This window comes from Papaver somniferum, chromosome 9, assembly GCF_003573695.1.
Source record: "Papaver somniferum cultivar HN1 chromosome 9, ASM357369v1, whole genome shotgun sequence".
In the NCBI taxonomy this organism is placed as follows: Eukaryota; Viridiplantae; Streptophyta; class Magnoliopsida; order Ranunculales; family Papaveraceae; genus Papaver; species Papaver somniferum.
In genome coordinates, this window is record NC_039366.1 from 190,192,085 (window position 1) to 190,209,068 (window position 16,984).

The window sequence follows — 16,984 nt, forward strand, 5'->3', positions numbered from 1 at the left end:
GACTTTATACCTTCTGCATTTATTTGGGTTCTGTGGAGAGAAAGGAATTGTAGAACCTTTGAAGAAAAATACAAGTTCAAGACTGATCTAGACTTGGAAACAAATTCCAAATCCCTTGTGCTTTCTTGGGAAGCTTATTGTGGGAAGAGAGTTCATTTGAATTTCTCAAATTTTGTTTCAAATTATGAGGTTGTTTCCTCATAGTATTTTTACTTTTTATTTTCGTTTCGTTTTAGTCTATCTTTTGTTGACTTTTGTATATTCTCTTCTCTTTAATAAATTCTCTCTTCTAATAAAAAAAACATTATTAATCGTTCTCCCCAGTGATGTGTGTTTTGGCTTGGATGGGTTATCCATCCTGCGCGTTTAGTGAACTTTATACTTTTATTGATATACAGTTGAGTGGTCTGATACCAACTTGATATGAGGACATTTGGTAGTGTGTCTCATGTAGAAATTAGTGAGGATTCGTACAAACAATCAACTAAATCGTCAATGAAAGTGAAATACAAGAGGTTGGAGCTTGCATTCCTGGCGCTTTGGAGAATATGGAGCGCTTAAGTTATATTCTCCACAGGCTTCCAATAGGATATACCATAAACTTTGGTTTATAAACTCCCTCCGTTTTTTAAATATCTTTTTAAGAAACAAAAGGAGTATTTGTTTTTTTAAAAAGAAGAAGAGAAAACGGGAGTATGCAGAGGAGCGATTTGATGGGAAAAATCTAAGAATACTTAACACACCACCAACATGATCCAAATGTCCAAGGACCGAAAAACAGGATGTAATCGTGGTAAATTTTGCAAATTTAGTGACATCGGTATATTTAGCAAATTTTGAACACACGAATAAATCAAAATTATTTCTGAACCACAAAAACTAGGATTAGCCAGATCTGTAATTATAAGTTTTAACTTCAATTTTTGATTTTTAATCTTTAGTTGAAAGTAGTGTAAGCAAATGGCACAAGAACTTTTTTGTTTGTTCTACTGTAACTATCATTCAATTCCGGGTTGTTATTCCCTGTATTGGGAATAATATCTGTACTTACGACTTAGGGGCATACCCTTACTATTGACAATTATAATTATAACCGGAAGCTTCATAGTAAAAACCACAACTATTCGTATGATTTTTGTCAACTTTCAAATCATAACAATCCGAACTTTTTTCGTACGTCTCCACATTTTCAGGATATATGACTTCATTGTTTTCATTAATTGCTTGAACATGGCTAAAATAACTGGATATTCTGAGACCTCCTTCTGAAGGAAAATGACCGTTACCCATCTGAGTTGTCGTATGTCGTCCATTATATCTCCCGTTGTTTCTCCACCGAATTCTACACGATCTGATGTCTTTGATAATAGGGTGAATAAAGAACTTGGATAATATCCCAAGGAAATACCTTGTAACTTTACCTACCAATTTTCACTATTTTGGTCCTGCAAAATTATACAATGTCAGTTTTTAGAATAAAGTTGGCAAATGATGCAAATGAAACATTGCAATTTCCACTTTCTTACCTTATGTATACTTCCGTAAAATTGAAAGGTCACATCTTTTTTGTCACCATTGAAAGTGGATACTTACGTAAAATTGCAACCAAAGGAAAAAAACCGAGGATGTTTGCACCAAACCAGGACATGTCAAGTTAATGCAAGAGTATTTGAGGTTGTTACTTCTAATTAATATTCCTACAAGAGTAGAAGTAAAATGCAATAATAATCTAATATATCGTAAAGAAAAAAAAACTATATAGCATTTCGAGGAGTAACAATACTTAAAGTCTACATTATAAAGAATCTAGTTTGATAATCACGGAAATTGGTTGGGTCCACCTAATTAAAAAAAATGAGCCAAAAAATCATATAAAATCCAAGTTTGAATCCTAAAAATTAACATAACCTTGAATGAACAACTTACTGCCCATCCAGCTTCATTAGTATTAAGATCAGTATCGTTACCGGCTGTAACCCAAATTTTGGATACACTCATTTCAATTGATGATTCCAACACCGAATTCCAAAGATTTATTTTTGCTTGTACTCCTAAAAAAATTCCGGCGTTCTTATTATCGCATACTACATGAGTCATTGAGCACGTACCATTTTCAAAATTATTACAATCATTGTATACAAACCAAAAATATTACTAAAACTTTTCATAAGAAAAATAACGATGTATAAATATACCTCATGGTTGTCCCTAATTCCATTTGGCTATAATGTATCAGGCTTCTTGTTGTAAAAATATTTTGGACGATGTTGCTTAGCAAAAGTGTTTAACAATAATGTTTTCCAATGTTCCTCCGAATATGGATGGTTCCATGTGGGCATGTCCCATACTTATGCCAAGTTTTTGTAATTTGGAGAGTCCACATAATATCTAACTTTATATTTTTCGGGTACACACTTGGTATCATATGTTCATATATATAGAGAAGGATGATATCTTTAAGAAACCCTGTATTAATCATAACAATCAATGATTTTATCGTTGTCAACCTACACCATAAAAATCTATCAATATTTAATATGCCAAGAAATATGAGATTATCGTATAAACAAATATAAACTACATTCTACCTTAATTTTGATTATTGATTTCTTCTCAACATTCGAAACCGTTCTTCCATCGACGAACGTATTTGGAGTTAAAACTACATAAATGAATACCGCTAGAATGAGTGGCCAACTTGGTGAGTTGACGAATCTCAACATTATTAATCTTAATAATCTTCTCGGAAACCAGTAATACCACTATAAACACTACATATTTAACATGAGCGACGAAAAGGATTGATTTATATAGAATAACACTGACTAATATGTAAAAATAATATTGTATGAAATACTCATATTTCCTGGTTAATACCAAATCTTACTATTGTGAGGAGATATCAAAAAATAAAATATATTTTATGATTTTTATCCATATATTTTTAAACTTTATTAGACCTTCAGATTTCTTCTCAATTAACTATTGAAGCTTACCATAGTTATTAATTGAGACCAACAAAAATAAGAGGTATCGAAAATAAAGTATATTTATGATTTTTATGTATGCAACTATGCGTGTATTTTTAAACTTTATTGGATTTCATCTCCATTAATTACTTGTAAATCTTACTCGGCTCGGCTTGTGAAAATCTTGGCAACATGTGGATACCGCTGCAATTCTAGGCCCGTAAAATAGGGAAATACCAACAATTTTATACAGTACCGTTTTTTTATTTTTTTGAACGAATATTCACCATATTTATCCTTTATACATGATCCAAATACCCACGGACCGAAAGCAAGATGTAATCGTGGTAAATTTTTCATATTTAGTAATACCGGTAGATTTAGCAAATTTTGAACACATGGATTAATCAAAATTGTTGTGATTTTTTAATCTTTAGTTGAAAGTGGTGTATTGTTCGATGTTGCAAATGGCATAAGAATTTTTTGCTTGTTCCGTTATAACTATCATTCCATTCAGGCATGTTATTCACTGTACTGTTATTGTAATTGTAAACACTATCTCGAATATCCCAAACAAGGCAGTCATCTGAACAAGGAAATCAACTGAAACTTCTTGTTAAATATAAAGTCAGATCCATTAAGCATGGTACTCAATAAGAATTAATTCAAGTACAGTGGATCAACAACTAAATGACATCAGAGTAGTAGGATAAATATAAGAAACAAAAACAATTAGAAGAAGAGTAAAACTATCTCTGTCACTAATGAAAAAGCAAAACCACAAGCAGTGCTAGAGTAAACCATATTGGAGCCTCGATCGCGATGATCTAGTAAACCATGGATTATGATCTGTAAACATGCAGGTCCCATGACTCGGGTTGCTGGTTTTAACCATGGTTGTTCCGCTGAAATCATCATACCATGATATCAATCTTTACGAGACTAATCAAGTAGTCTGGTTACAATAAAGAGATATTTTGTAAAAGGGTCTTAAGTTTATAGCCTAATTAGGGTCTGGGTCGTAGAACTTGGGTTTGATGTGAATGGGTCGAAGACTAATATTGACCGTCCGATTTTTTTACTAAAATATCCTTATGATACAATTAAATGACTACATATCCCAACTCTTTCTAAAACCTTAACCAGGTACACAGACACATTTCATCGAACATGTTATATGCATCTTCAGTCTCTTTTTCATTCAACCTAAAGATCATAAAACTCATAATGATCCAACAACTCAACAAACCCCACAGAAGGAAATGCTTAAAACAACCATCAACTATTATCTATCAAACATAAAAAGAACCTAGGAGCATAAACTGAAATACCCAATCATTATAAGCTTTCCAATCTTCCATTAGTAATCATGCTATCATAACGGGTTGATTTTTCTCTGGATGATTACCCGAAACTTCATCATACCTGAACTCCTTTCCATTTACTCTCTCTGATCTTTAGACCCATTATTAAGAATGGTTATTTGAATACCTTCAGACCTGATAAGCAGCAGAAATACAATGGAAGCTACACAAACAACAGTTCGATTCTACCCATTTTTCACCTAGCTCTATGCTGCAATTACTTTGTTCCTATTGTGGATCAGTGATAAGTATTTACGCTAATGGTCCAATGGGGAGTACATTCACTGTTATGATATGATGATCATCACTGATGATTAGAAAAATAAAAAATATGATCACTACAAGGAAGAGATTTCAAGATGGAGATGGAAAATTCGCTCGAAGAAGAATAGAGATTTGACAAAGGCAGAGCAAAGGCTTTAACATAAACTAATGTAAAATGAAAACAAGATATCTAAAAATGAAAAAGAAATGGAAGATGACGGAAAAGGATGAGAGAACAATATGTTTTTGACGATGCTTAGCTGGTCAACGTTAGTCTCCGACTCTATTACATCAAATGCATGTTCTATAACCCAGACCCTAATTAGGCTGTAAACTTAAGACCCTTTTACAAAATATCTCTACAATAAATCAAGTCACTAGTATACCTGTTAATATTCTAAAGGGGACTGTAAATGATTTCGTTTGAGGGTAATGATTCCCATTTCCTGTCCGGTATTGTCCATGTCTCTTGGGGATGTGGTTACTTATGCTACAACAAGAGACGTAAATCAAAAGGGATTTCCCAACAAAGATAGGAACAAGTTACAGTTCCAAGCAAAGCAAACCAATTGAAATTACAAACAAGCTTCCATCTATTTTTTTTTTTCCAAATCTACACTCAGATAAATTCTTCTTAAACAAAAACCAAAAAGAGGACCTGGATACCAGCACACCACTTATGTTTGAGAGGAGATATCATCATACTGAGTATCTTGTTGTTGATGATAAATCCAATTTTCCATTTCAATTCACTTATCATCTTTATTAATAATATTTTCTTATTTATAATAAATTATTCTACTAATAATTACCTAAAAATCATACAAAGCTATTGGTTGGCAACCTAACAACAAGCTGGGCACCAACCCCCCTCTAAATAGCAATGCCTAATCTATGAAAAACAAAACTACCAAAACTACTACTAACGTCACTATTAACAAGACAGTTCTTCAGACGCTTAAAGAAACATAAAGTATCTTCGCCAAGCTCACCCAAAGTAGAGAAAGACAAGACCCCCAGACCATAACCAAGTGAAGTGCACTTGTCCAAATATTTAGCACGCTTCCTTGAAACTGCCTTAGAAATGGCTTTCCCTGGGAAAAAAGAATGAACACCATCACCAGTAACATCCATGCAGACATCTTGCCCGTTTTCCCAGTTGAGAACAAGAATATCGGCAGGCCTAAAGTCTTTATCCTCATCGGAAAGAATACCAAGAGAAACCTCCTTGCGGGCAGGTACACTAGCCTTGTAAAAAATATCGATAGTAATATCACGGACAAGATCATGTCGAAACTTACTTCCAACATCTTTAGCACAATGAAGCGCATGGTCTTCAAAAGTTTCCATAGATTTGTTGCAACTAGTGCATAAGCCATTCTCAACAAAAAAAGGGATACCGAGACGATAACAAAGCACGGCCCGAAACTGTCTAGGCCCGATGCACTGGTTAAGCCCACTGATTGGTACAACTAATAGATAATTTTGAGCATGCTTGATACAATTACACTGCCACAAAACAGAATCTCTTGCAAACATGGAAAATTGGTCTGGGATTTGCTTCTTAATTGCATCAAAATAAGTGACTGCCAGGGAGTGCATGGAAGAGGGGGAAGTATCATCGACACGGTAAGAAAGGAGGTAATCCACATACCTGGATTAAGTTCTGAAGAGCCAACTGATAAGCAGAGCCTTTGTTTGTTGAGAATAAACTACCCAGAATTGTCTTCTGTACGGAAGCGGTCTGATTATGAGAGGAAAGAAAACAATAAGTACGGGTGTACGCCATGGTGTAGATGGCAAGGCCACCATATTTGATAGGCAAAGTAGCTAATCGCTGCTGTAGAGGACCAAAACCTGCACCATCTCCAGTGATTAAGAGTCTCAAATACTTAAGTAGATGATCGTCAAAAAGATCAGTGGCTGATTGCAAGGCTGCTGGATTGGTAGTACGCATTGAAAAATATAGACGAGACACACCAGTGCAATTACGAAGTAATAACATCTCACTCCGAGGGTCCTTGAGTTTTTTGATTGCATCCATCAATTGAACAGTTTTATTCACCTGGTCAACATCATATCACTAATGAAGCTCGAATCCAAACTCATAGGTCCTCCCAAAATCTTAACACCATTAGAGGGCCTACCAATGTCTGTGGGGAAGACACCGTCTAAAGTACTTCTGGGATCAATAGATGGCCAAAATACTTCGGTTTTTCGAACGTTAAGATGCAACCTCCTATTAGGTACTTCATCCTCTATTATACTCAAGGCCTTGGCTACTTCCAAAGTATCCCCAATAATGGTTCCATCATCAAGGTACCAAGCATGCAAATCAAGTGTGCAACGAGAAGCAATAGTCTTCACAAGAGGATGAAGAGTCAATGCAAAAAGCAAGTGACCAAGGGGGTCCCCTTGATGAACCCCGAGAGCAGATGACAATATATATTGGTCATAATAGAGTTTAGCGGGTCACAAATAACAAAACTCTACCCAGCGAGAAATACCTGGACAGTGAAGACGAACCTCTTTGATGAGCTGAGACCTGCTCACCATGTTGAAAGCATAGGAAAAGTCAATAACCATCATTGACATTGTATCCGAGTGACCTTTCAACTCTAGCAAGCTATTTACATCATGTAAAATACTCTCCCCACCGACAGGCACACCAACTCCAAATTGATAGTCGCCTAAATAAGAGGTCATCTCTTTCCCGACTGAAAAGGCAGCAAATTGGAAACCAGCCTTCGCCAAACCGTACCAACAATAATTGGCCTAATACCACCCCCTGGTTTAAGTAGTGGAGTCAAAGGCGCACTGGCAATGAACTCGTCCAAGCTATTGGGACATTTACCGGCCAACCAAAGATTGACTACCCCAGTAATCGAAGCGAGTAAATTATCCGCCACTGCATCTGCAGCACCACTCATAACATCTACCGAATGTTGCGCTCGTAAGCCATCTCGCCCACAATAATTACCCTTTGGGAAGCTCTTTATAACTCCCAAGACAGCCCGTGAATCCACCGTAATTGGGTCAACTATCACAACATCCGAAGGAACAACGGGGGGAGGACCGATGGATGCTTATCTTGCAAATCCAGATAAGTATTCTCGTTACACGGAGCTACCCCTGATGAAGAAAGTACTCGTATTGCAGCCGATTAATGGCCACAACTAATCTTCTTCTGGCAAGCCAAAATATTAGCAGCGCCTTGTTTCTTCGAGTCTGCCTTTCCATTCCCCATTCGGACAGGTTGCTGCAATAGTTTCCACACCAGAATAGATCATCCGTTAGGCTCTTTTCACACCGAGATGTCTTGGTTGATTGCTGCGATTTGCAGTTTCTTACGGCTGCCCGAATTTGCCTCAACGGAACTCTTTGGTCTAAACAGAGTTAACGTGCAAATGGGAAGAAGTAAAAGTTGTATCCACGTGGAAAGGTTACCTGGGATTGCGATAACTCTATAGAGACAATATTTCAGTTCCCTGGAGAAACCATGTCGGCATTGGTGTGGAATACACTTCACAGTGGTGAACTGCCGTTGGAAGATGGTGTTCAATAAGTCTGTGGAAAGTAGAACCCCAGTATCGACAGTCAAGGAGAGAGCTTCAGCAACGTCTGTAGAGTCATCACATCTCGTAACACTGGATGGAGTTAGGCTAGCAGCTCCGCCTGGTTTAGCTAGACCGTGTAGAAGGAAATCTGACCATCTCCGTTGAGTGGTCCGGCAATAACCTCACCATGAACAACGCATTGTTTACCCCTTCAAGGCATCGACCAAGCATGAAGATGCATGCATCGACAAGACAGCCACATGCGAAGGCTGCAGAGAAGCTTCTCCCAGGCGAGATAAATGTTCAAGTCAGTGGCGATTAACTCTCTGCAGAAATCCATCTTGTCTGCTGATGATAGATTTCTGTCCTGAAGGTGTTTCAAGAAAGAAACCTTAGCGTATCCTCTACCATTAACACAATCACGACAATTATGGAAAGTCTTGAACGAGCAATGGTAGGAAATCTCATCATATGAGACTGTGTCGGTAGATGCAGAAGCTTCAAGAGGCGATGATTCAGTCGAACGACTATGGGAAGAAGCTCTGGTGAGAATCGCCATACAGGTCTGCAGAAAAAAAACCTAAAATAAGAGTAACCTAAAACCCTGATAACCAAAGCAAAGACGCAGGGAAAACGAAGGGAAAAGCGAGCGAAAAAGGAAGAATCGAAAATACAGAAAAACGTGGAATCAAAAACCAAGGAAAAATCCAAAACAAACATGGTAGTTCTGAGAATCAAAGCCGGTTTTCAGTCGCCAACAAAAATCGGCGGAGCAAACCATGAGAGAGAATGAAAAAGAAAAAAGTTTATAAAAATGATTCTTTTTTTAAATCTACACTCAGATCTTTTTTCTCATTTATTCATTTGATATATGTTTTTTGCCCTTTTAGGTTTAATACTAAACAGTTCTTATTTTATTTCTATATTAGATTTTTCAATTTCAATTATAAAATTTCATTTTTCGATTGCAACTTGCAGGATATTGATTGATTCTTTAATCAGTGGATATTTGTCGGAATCAGGCAGACTTATATAGTTTTTAAAAGATCACTTGGTCTAAACAAATTTTCTTGGGCTTATGAAAATCAGGGATTCTTAATAAGTTAGTATCAAATTTATAAGAATATACTGAATATTAGTGTCGGTGGCCGAAAAGCTTGTGTTATTTTTATTATTCGGCTAAGATCTTAATTTAGTGCAACCTTGCTAGAAGTAGAAAATTATTAGTTGGTTTCAATCAGCTGAAAATTAACTTATGTTATTATCTGTTTTTCTGGGTAAGATCCTAATTTAGTGCAACCTTGATAGAAGTAGAAAACTATTAGTTGGTTTCAATCAGCTGAAAATTAACTTATGCTATTTCTGGGTGTTTAGGTACCTCTTAATAGACTTCAATGCTTATTATTGGTGTCTGCTGGTTCTATATGCTTACTGAGTGCAGCCGCCACCGAATCCATATTAGCTCCAAACAACTTGGCGACGCAGTACGTCATCCCCGAGTCTTCGTATGTACAACGGAAAAGTAGGAATTTACTTAGTGTAACAAGTCAAATTATGAGTAACAAAAACTTGTGGTAAACTGAACTCCATCAGATAAAAGAAGAAGCAGAAGACGAAAGCATTGAGATGAAAAATTAACTTGAAAACACAGTTGAACTGTAAAATCTCCAATGGGACTAACATGTCCTTAGTGTTCACCTCTAGTAGTAGTGGCTGCTGGAGTACTGTAATAATTATAAGGAGGAAGTCAAGTAGAATATATTAAATAAGAGCGAACATAATAAACTTTTTGGATCACTTTATATTACCACAATACGTTTACTATATGCAATAATATTAACTTAATTATAAAAATGTGATTAATGTGATAAACACATAATAAATAAATGTGATTTTTCTTGTAAAACATGGAAATTTATAATATAAGTTGAGTCCCTTCATTTTAAACCCATTATATATTTTGCTACACCACTTGTGCCCATTTATTTTAAACCCGTTACTTTGTACTTTGATGTATAAGTTATGTCTCTTCATTTTATTTAAACCCATTGTTTGAAAAACTATTGTTGATTCTTGTGAAAGACATGTCTATGATTTTGCAAAAAACACGAAGATAAATTATGTGTCCATGTATTCTAAAGTTATTGTGTCCTTTATTTTTGTTTCGCCACATGACACTTTAAATACTTAAAAAAATGCAAAACTGAATGTAGTGTTACCAAGTCAAAAAAAAAAAAAGAGGATCCTCCTTTATATGATAAATATTGATTGATTTTTCATTTTATGCCCTATATTTAATTTTGACAAAAAAAAAGAATAAATTGGTTAATAAGATAAGATAATTAGTGAATTGATAATCTGTTAAAGGACTAATGAGTTACCTAGTTACCTTGTATTGTTTTAAAGGAATATTAATTCCCTAATTTTTTTTCTCTCCCTTTTTATTTTCAGATCTAGAAGAAAAAAAAAGAAGACAAAAAGTAAAAAGAAAAAAGAAATGAAAAGAAAACGCATGGGTTGCAAAGAGTAAATAGGATTTCTTTATCTTGGTAGACTTTATAAAACAATTTTTTTTTGTTACCCCTTTCAATAGTTCAATATTACCAAGAATACCAACAAACTATTTAACAGAGGTGTATTCGATCAAGAGTTTTAAGGATAAGTGTCAATTCTCGTTTTACGTGAAATATATGGATTTATAATATTTCATTATATATTCATGGACTAATGTTAAACTATCATTAATTAAAGTGGAATCTTTTAGATATTTGTACGGAATAATAAAGTTCAAAATAAGGTTGTCTATATGAAACACAGTTAACGTTTATTAAAACGTCTGATTGAAATTTATTGTCATGGTCTTCTAATCAATTGTGTTTCTAGATTGCACATAGTTGAAAGAGGTAAAACAAGTTACCAAGTTTACGGGTTTGCTATTAAAGTGAGTTTTGATTATCCTCATAGGTTAATATCTTAACTCTTTGTGTTCGTCACTGGCTAAAAGAGGAGTAAACTATTTTGAGATTTGCAATATTGATCTTTCCACAATTACACTTTTGTGAACATACATCACTGGGATCCGTAATACATTATCTAGTAATCAGACTTCCTCCTTGAATGCGTAATGTCCAGGAAATAAGTTCGAGAACTTTAATCTCTACGTCTCTACATGGATAGAGAAGATATAATTATTATGTTGAGTTATATCGCATAAATTGTCCTATTTGCTTGTAATTGTCCTAAAAAATAATTTTCATCGATGATTATTTTTCACACGAAAAAAATATATCTTGGTGCCTCTAACATTAAAATTGTTATTTTTTAACTTATTTGTTCGTAACTGCCGAGAAAACAAAAAAATATTTGACAGAAATTAAAAATCTATTTTGTACGTAATTGGCGAGTAAATTGTTAATGTCTAAAGGAAGTTTTTCTCTTGCGACTAAAGAAAGGTCGCGCATGTTTTTCTTTTGGGAATGACATTAAATGGGGGAGAGTTCAATTTGAACTTATGCTTAATTGTCATATCTTTGTGGGGACTGCGGCTGTGGAATTGTCGGCGATGCTTGTATCTATATATATCCTTTATGAAAACGCTAAGTCTACTTAGTGATATCGTCTAAATAAAACCTGGTATGTGTTTCTCTAGTCTTGATAACTCTTTTGTTTTAATTCATTACAATCACTGTTTTCCGCCTTTTCAAATTTTGTTGATAAAAAGGGGGAAAACTATTTAATAGTATCCTAGTACAACATATGTCTTATCAGAGCATTATTTAAGGGGGAGTGGATTATAATCTATAAGTTTTACCGCTTACACAATAGAAGTAAGTATTGACTAAGGGGGAGGATATATTACCGTAGTATTGCCTCAAATTTATGGTGCAATTGAACTTTTTCAAAGTTAACAGTACTATGTTTTTTGAAACAACTATTGTGTTGGGTGATTTTATGATTCGCAAAAAGCTCGAATAGAGTATTCTCATAAGTTGTTATCGCTACGGATTTTCAACAACAGTAGAGCTGAAAAGATCATATGCAGACCTTAGAAGAACTTGAAGAAGGAAGAATTCAAGATGATGTTGAAGAACCAAGGAAATCTAGCATGATGGATTTTGGGCCGAAAGATCATTTATTTTGAATCCATATGTATTGACAGTTTTTCACTGAAATTTGAAACAATGGAGATTGGTAGATCACTTCCCGACCGAACTCTCAAGTTTTGATATCTCAAGCTTGTCGTCAATGCTAGTTCCAAAAAACTATATCTCGATTTCCAATCTACCTAAGTCAAGTATATGACTAGGATTAGAGTATGGTAGTTAAGTGTCAGACATCACTGAGAAACCCTCGAAGATTGAAGATTGGAGATCAAACAAAGACATTTGGAGAACTTCATCATCATAGAGGTATGTGAAGACTGAATCATTTTATTTATTCACAAGTATTACCATTATATCTATATGAGACTATGTCGTATGAATTCTAGTAGATACTGTGTGACACTCCATGCCTTTTTCTCGGGTTTAACTGAGCCTGTTAGTGCACTTGGAGTGCCTTGGTCGAAACCTTTGGGTGCTATAATAGTAACTCATGCATATTAACCACGTGTTAGTCCTCTCCTAATTTTTAAAGGAACGGAAAATAAAGTTGACTCGTACTTCTTTTTTTTTTCTCATAATCTCTTTCCCTTTCTCTTCTGTGTTTCCGGCGATTATTGCTCTCTAAAATTTACTTTTTCTTTTGTGCTAATCCTTGGAAGAGTTGTTGTATTTGAAGATAGAAAATCAACCCATACAAGTTATTTGTATATGCATGCTGGAATGAGGGGAGTTATAGTCGGAGGGATTTGCTTCTTCCACTTTCCCTTCTTCTTTTATTTCCTCTCTCTTCTTCATCAGTTTGCATCCTCTTTAAAAAAAAAATGGTAAGAACAAGATTGAGAATCTTATATGAGCAAACTCCGTGGAGATGAAGTTCATTGAGTTGTTGTTGTTGCTTGGGTTCGTTTTCTTTGGATTCATGCTGATTAAGGGTTTTTGACAAAATTAGATGATTAAACTTCAAATTCAAATAATATTAAAGCTTTTTCTTAGCTGTAAATTTTGTCAATTCCAGTATTATCAATTTGATTTGGTTTATAAACTGTATGACTAGGATTCTCCATATAAAATTTGGGGCTCTTCTCAAAATCTATTTATAAATAGATAAAATGATTGATGCTGGAATAAATTTGAAGTGCATCTTTATTTCTCAAATTATATGTTTGTCTGTGATATTTATCTAAGTGAGAAGCCCAGCCTCTTCATATCATGCACATCTTAGTTTAACATTATCTAGTGATTTTCATAAACTTTAAACATGCAAATAAATTGGATAGTCTTTGTATCCGAGATTTTGGACGATACTCTTCAGGAATTGGTTCTTTGATGACTGTTATTTGGCTAAGCCCATAAATTCTATAAGAATTCATTTGTTACTCTTTCATTTTACTGTTTCATATATCCCTTGTGCTAAATGGTAGTTCTAGACTTTAACTTAGGGATATCAGATGATACAATATCTTTGTTTGCTTAAGGTTAACAATGGGGTTAGTATGGCGGCAAGCTTGAATTGGGAGTTAGTTGGATTCCTTGGCCACTAAAGGTATGTGGATAATATTCTTGGTAATTTACTAATTTTTACATTTTTATGAATATAGTGCGGAATTGCTACAATGGCTTGTTTAGTGAAAGAGCTGTGGCAAGTTAATCAGTGAGAATTGATGCTTCTTATACTCTCCCTTGTATTTCTCTGTCAGTTTGCATTTCTAATTGGCACAAATGATATAGAAATGTTCAATGGTGTTGTTTCTGCATATGGCCTCGACGTTGATTTCCGTTTATATGATCATATGAATGCGTGTAGTTAGAATGACGCAGGAACCCCTAACTTGTATGTGTGCAAATGCTTATGGATCAAGTGTTGGACTTGGTAGGATTTGTGATTTGAATTTTAGAGTGCGAACATGAAGTGTTTGTTAAAATAGTTATATGAAAATCTAATTAGCATTAGCTATTCTCGCATTACGTTTTGAAAATGTTGTCATGAAGGTCGTGCAAAAGCATGTGCAGTACTAGACATTATGATATTTGTAAATTAAGGGAGCAAATGAAAACTCTCACAGTTCACTTTGTGCTTAATAGTTAACTAGTAGCCTAAGTTAGTTGAGTTAATATAAATTGAGGAGAGTTGGTATTGAAAGTTGTCGTCAAGGATGGGATTCCATTGGAAAAGCTATCATGGCTCTCTTTAGTTGGTGGTTCAAGGTTTCTACTGAAAAGCTGAACCTAGCTAAGACATATAATTGGTAAGCACCACTTGTGTACCTTGATCTATTTTAGCATTTCAATAAGATGGTCCAGATGGACGACTTTTTGTAATTTTAGTCATGCTTACAATTGAGATCAATTTGCTATATTGTTTTACGGGATGCGATAATTAGGGTCATTAGTGAGTCAAAATTGTGAAATGTTGCCTTTCGGAAGTTTATAAAGCATCATACTTGGTACTCTTAAATATTTATTAGTGATGCGGAATACAAATCTCTCTTAATGTTTAGACCTGGGGTTTCCTATTCTGTCTGGTCGATACGGGGTCAAATTATTAGTTAAGAAATGATCTTATGATAAGAAAATGTGCTTACAGATCATACTGATATGCTTATTTCTTAAACTAGTGGAATAATATACTTACAGATCATACTTTATCAGGCTTCAGCCTGCATTTCTTTCTATAAGTTTGTAGTTGCGTATAAATACCCAATGCAATTTCTTTTGCTGGTGCACTCTTTTGTGGAATGTAATATTAATATCATTTGTACCGCTAATGTTCTATGCTTATACTGTTTACATATATAAGTTGTATGTTAAGAGAACATTCTTACTTTAAGTTAGAAATTAGTTGCTGGCAGTATCGATTTTAGTTGTGTTACCAAGTGATAGTGGATGGTGTAGTTCTTCCGTTTAGTCTGATCTTGCGAAGAAATTATAAGATTTATGCCGTTTTTGCTAAGGAATATGAAATTAGAATAATTATAATAATGTGACTTAATCAATTGTTAGTTTTTGAACACCAAGTTTTGTACTGCTTTACATATACGGTTTTTGCGTCATTTCTATGGGAACTTCTGCTTTGATCGCATCATGACTTTCCTTTCTGGTGTTGTTCACAGCAACGTTGTTTAGACCACTTTGTACGACAAAGTGAGTGAAATTGGTCGCATTCATCGTGGTGGATATTTTATTCTTGCAATGGTTCGCTTGCTAGATCAACCGTACGTACTTGAGATAAGATTCTGCAGTAGTGGTTGTAATTTGTCTGTCATGAGTTTAGTTGTCAGAATCTTGGTCGATCATATTGCATAAATGAATCTCGTGGAAATTAGTGAGAGTATGGACTTGGTTGTTGGTTGGCTTGAGCGACGACTACGTTAATGGGGAAATGAAGTTGTATTTATGTTTTAATATTTTGTTGGCATCTTTCTCTATGGCTAGATACCCTTATATATTAGACATTTGAACTTCACAGTCCCTTCATCTTCAGAACTAAACTTTTGGATTGAGTCATGTTTAATCTCTCACGTTTCGTTAAGTGATTAGGTTCATCGTTTACTACCACAATGGACAGTTGCTTTCTATTACTAGTTTTAAGTGCTTGTGGTCATGACACTATCTGTTTTCTTTACATTATTCTAACGAATCTCGTTCCCATATTGTTGCCATTGCTTTATGAATATAAGTATATATGCATGACGAGAGTGATCAATGTACACTAGTAATTTATTTTTATTCTGACATGTGGATTAATCTAATGGACTTCAAAATCGAATGTGTATGGAGTTTGAAGATTTAATAGTATTGTGCTGCAGTGTCTCATCCTTAGTGTTGCGAAATAGTTAGAGATAGTTGCTGTGATGACCAGCAGTACATACTATCTAAACAATAATGACGAACTATGGTCGTGCTTGATCCCTTCGAGCAACGGAGAGGATACGTAGGCAGCCGCTATGCGGTTCAACACAATTCAGCACAAAGTTGTTCATATCATCTGAAGTGTTGGTTGCTGCTTGGCAGTTCATACCATCTATTCGGAGATGATTACAACCTAGAAGTTTATAAAATGTTTTGGTAGAGGTAGTTGCAGTACTGACTGTTCATGCTACCTAATAATGAGATGATTGTTACTTATTCGAGATAATTCATACTATTTGATAGCCATACAGTCCGTTAGACAAGAGATGATTATTACCATTCAAGGTAATTCATATTATCTGCCTCCGCTAGTGAGTTAGGCAATGGTGATTATCGTGCGAGGTAACTTATATCATCTGAAAAGGGATGGTTACTGCAAGGCAGTTCATACCATCTACTAGGCCATAATTGGCACCCCCACTACATCTGGATCACCCGTCTGATGCGATGTGTGTTGTCAGGCCCACTGGGGCACCCCACCACCTCGGTGGCTACCCGGAAGACCATTGGCACATGCCGATGGTGGCTGGTAACCAGAACTACCCTGACATTGGCACTGGCCGTAACTCACCCGTCTGATGCGGTGTGTGTTGTCAGGCCCACTGGGGCATCCCACCACCTCGGTGGCTACCCGGAAGACCATTGGCACTGGCCGATGGTGGCTGTTATCCAGAACTACTCTGACAATTCTGACATTTACTTGACCCTTAATCGAATTGGTCCGAAATTTTGAAAGTCTAGTTTCTTGAATGGCGTATCAGAGAGTCGGAGCGGGCCAAGCGGGTCGTAACCCAACCTGTTGGAAGCGAAATTCTCTG

The 16,984-nt window shown here is 35.4% G+C and overlaps 1 long non-coding RNA gene across 1 annotated transcript; it reads left to right on the forward strand.

The window, feature by feature from the left end:
- The first annotated feature begins 12,827 nt into the window (after positions 1–12,827).
- Positions 12,828–15,905, forward strand: LOC113309236. Its single transcript, XR_003340459.1, has 3 exons — positions 12,828–13,081; positions 13,733–13,800; positions 15,368–15,905. It is a non-coding gene; the product is annotated as an uncharacterized LOC113309236 (long non-coding RNA).
- The last annotated feature ends 1,079 nt before the right edge of the window (positions 15,906–16,984 follow it).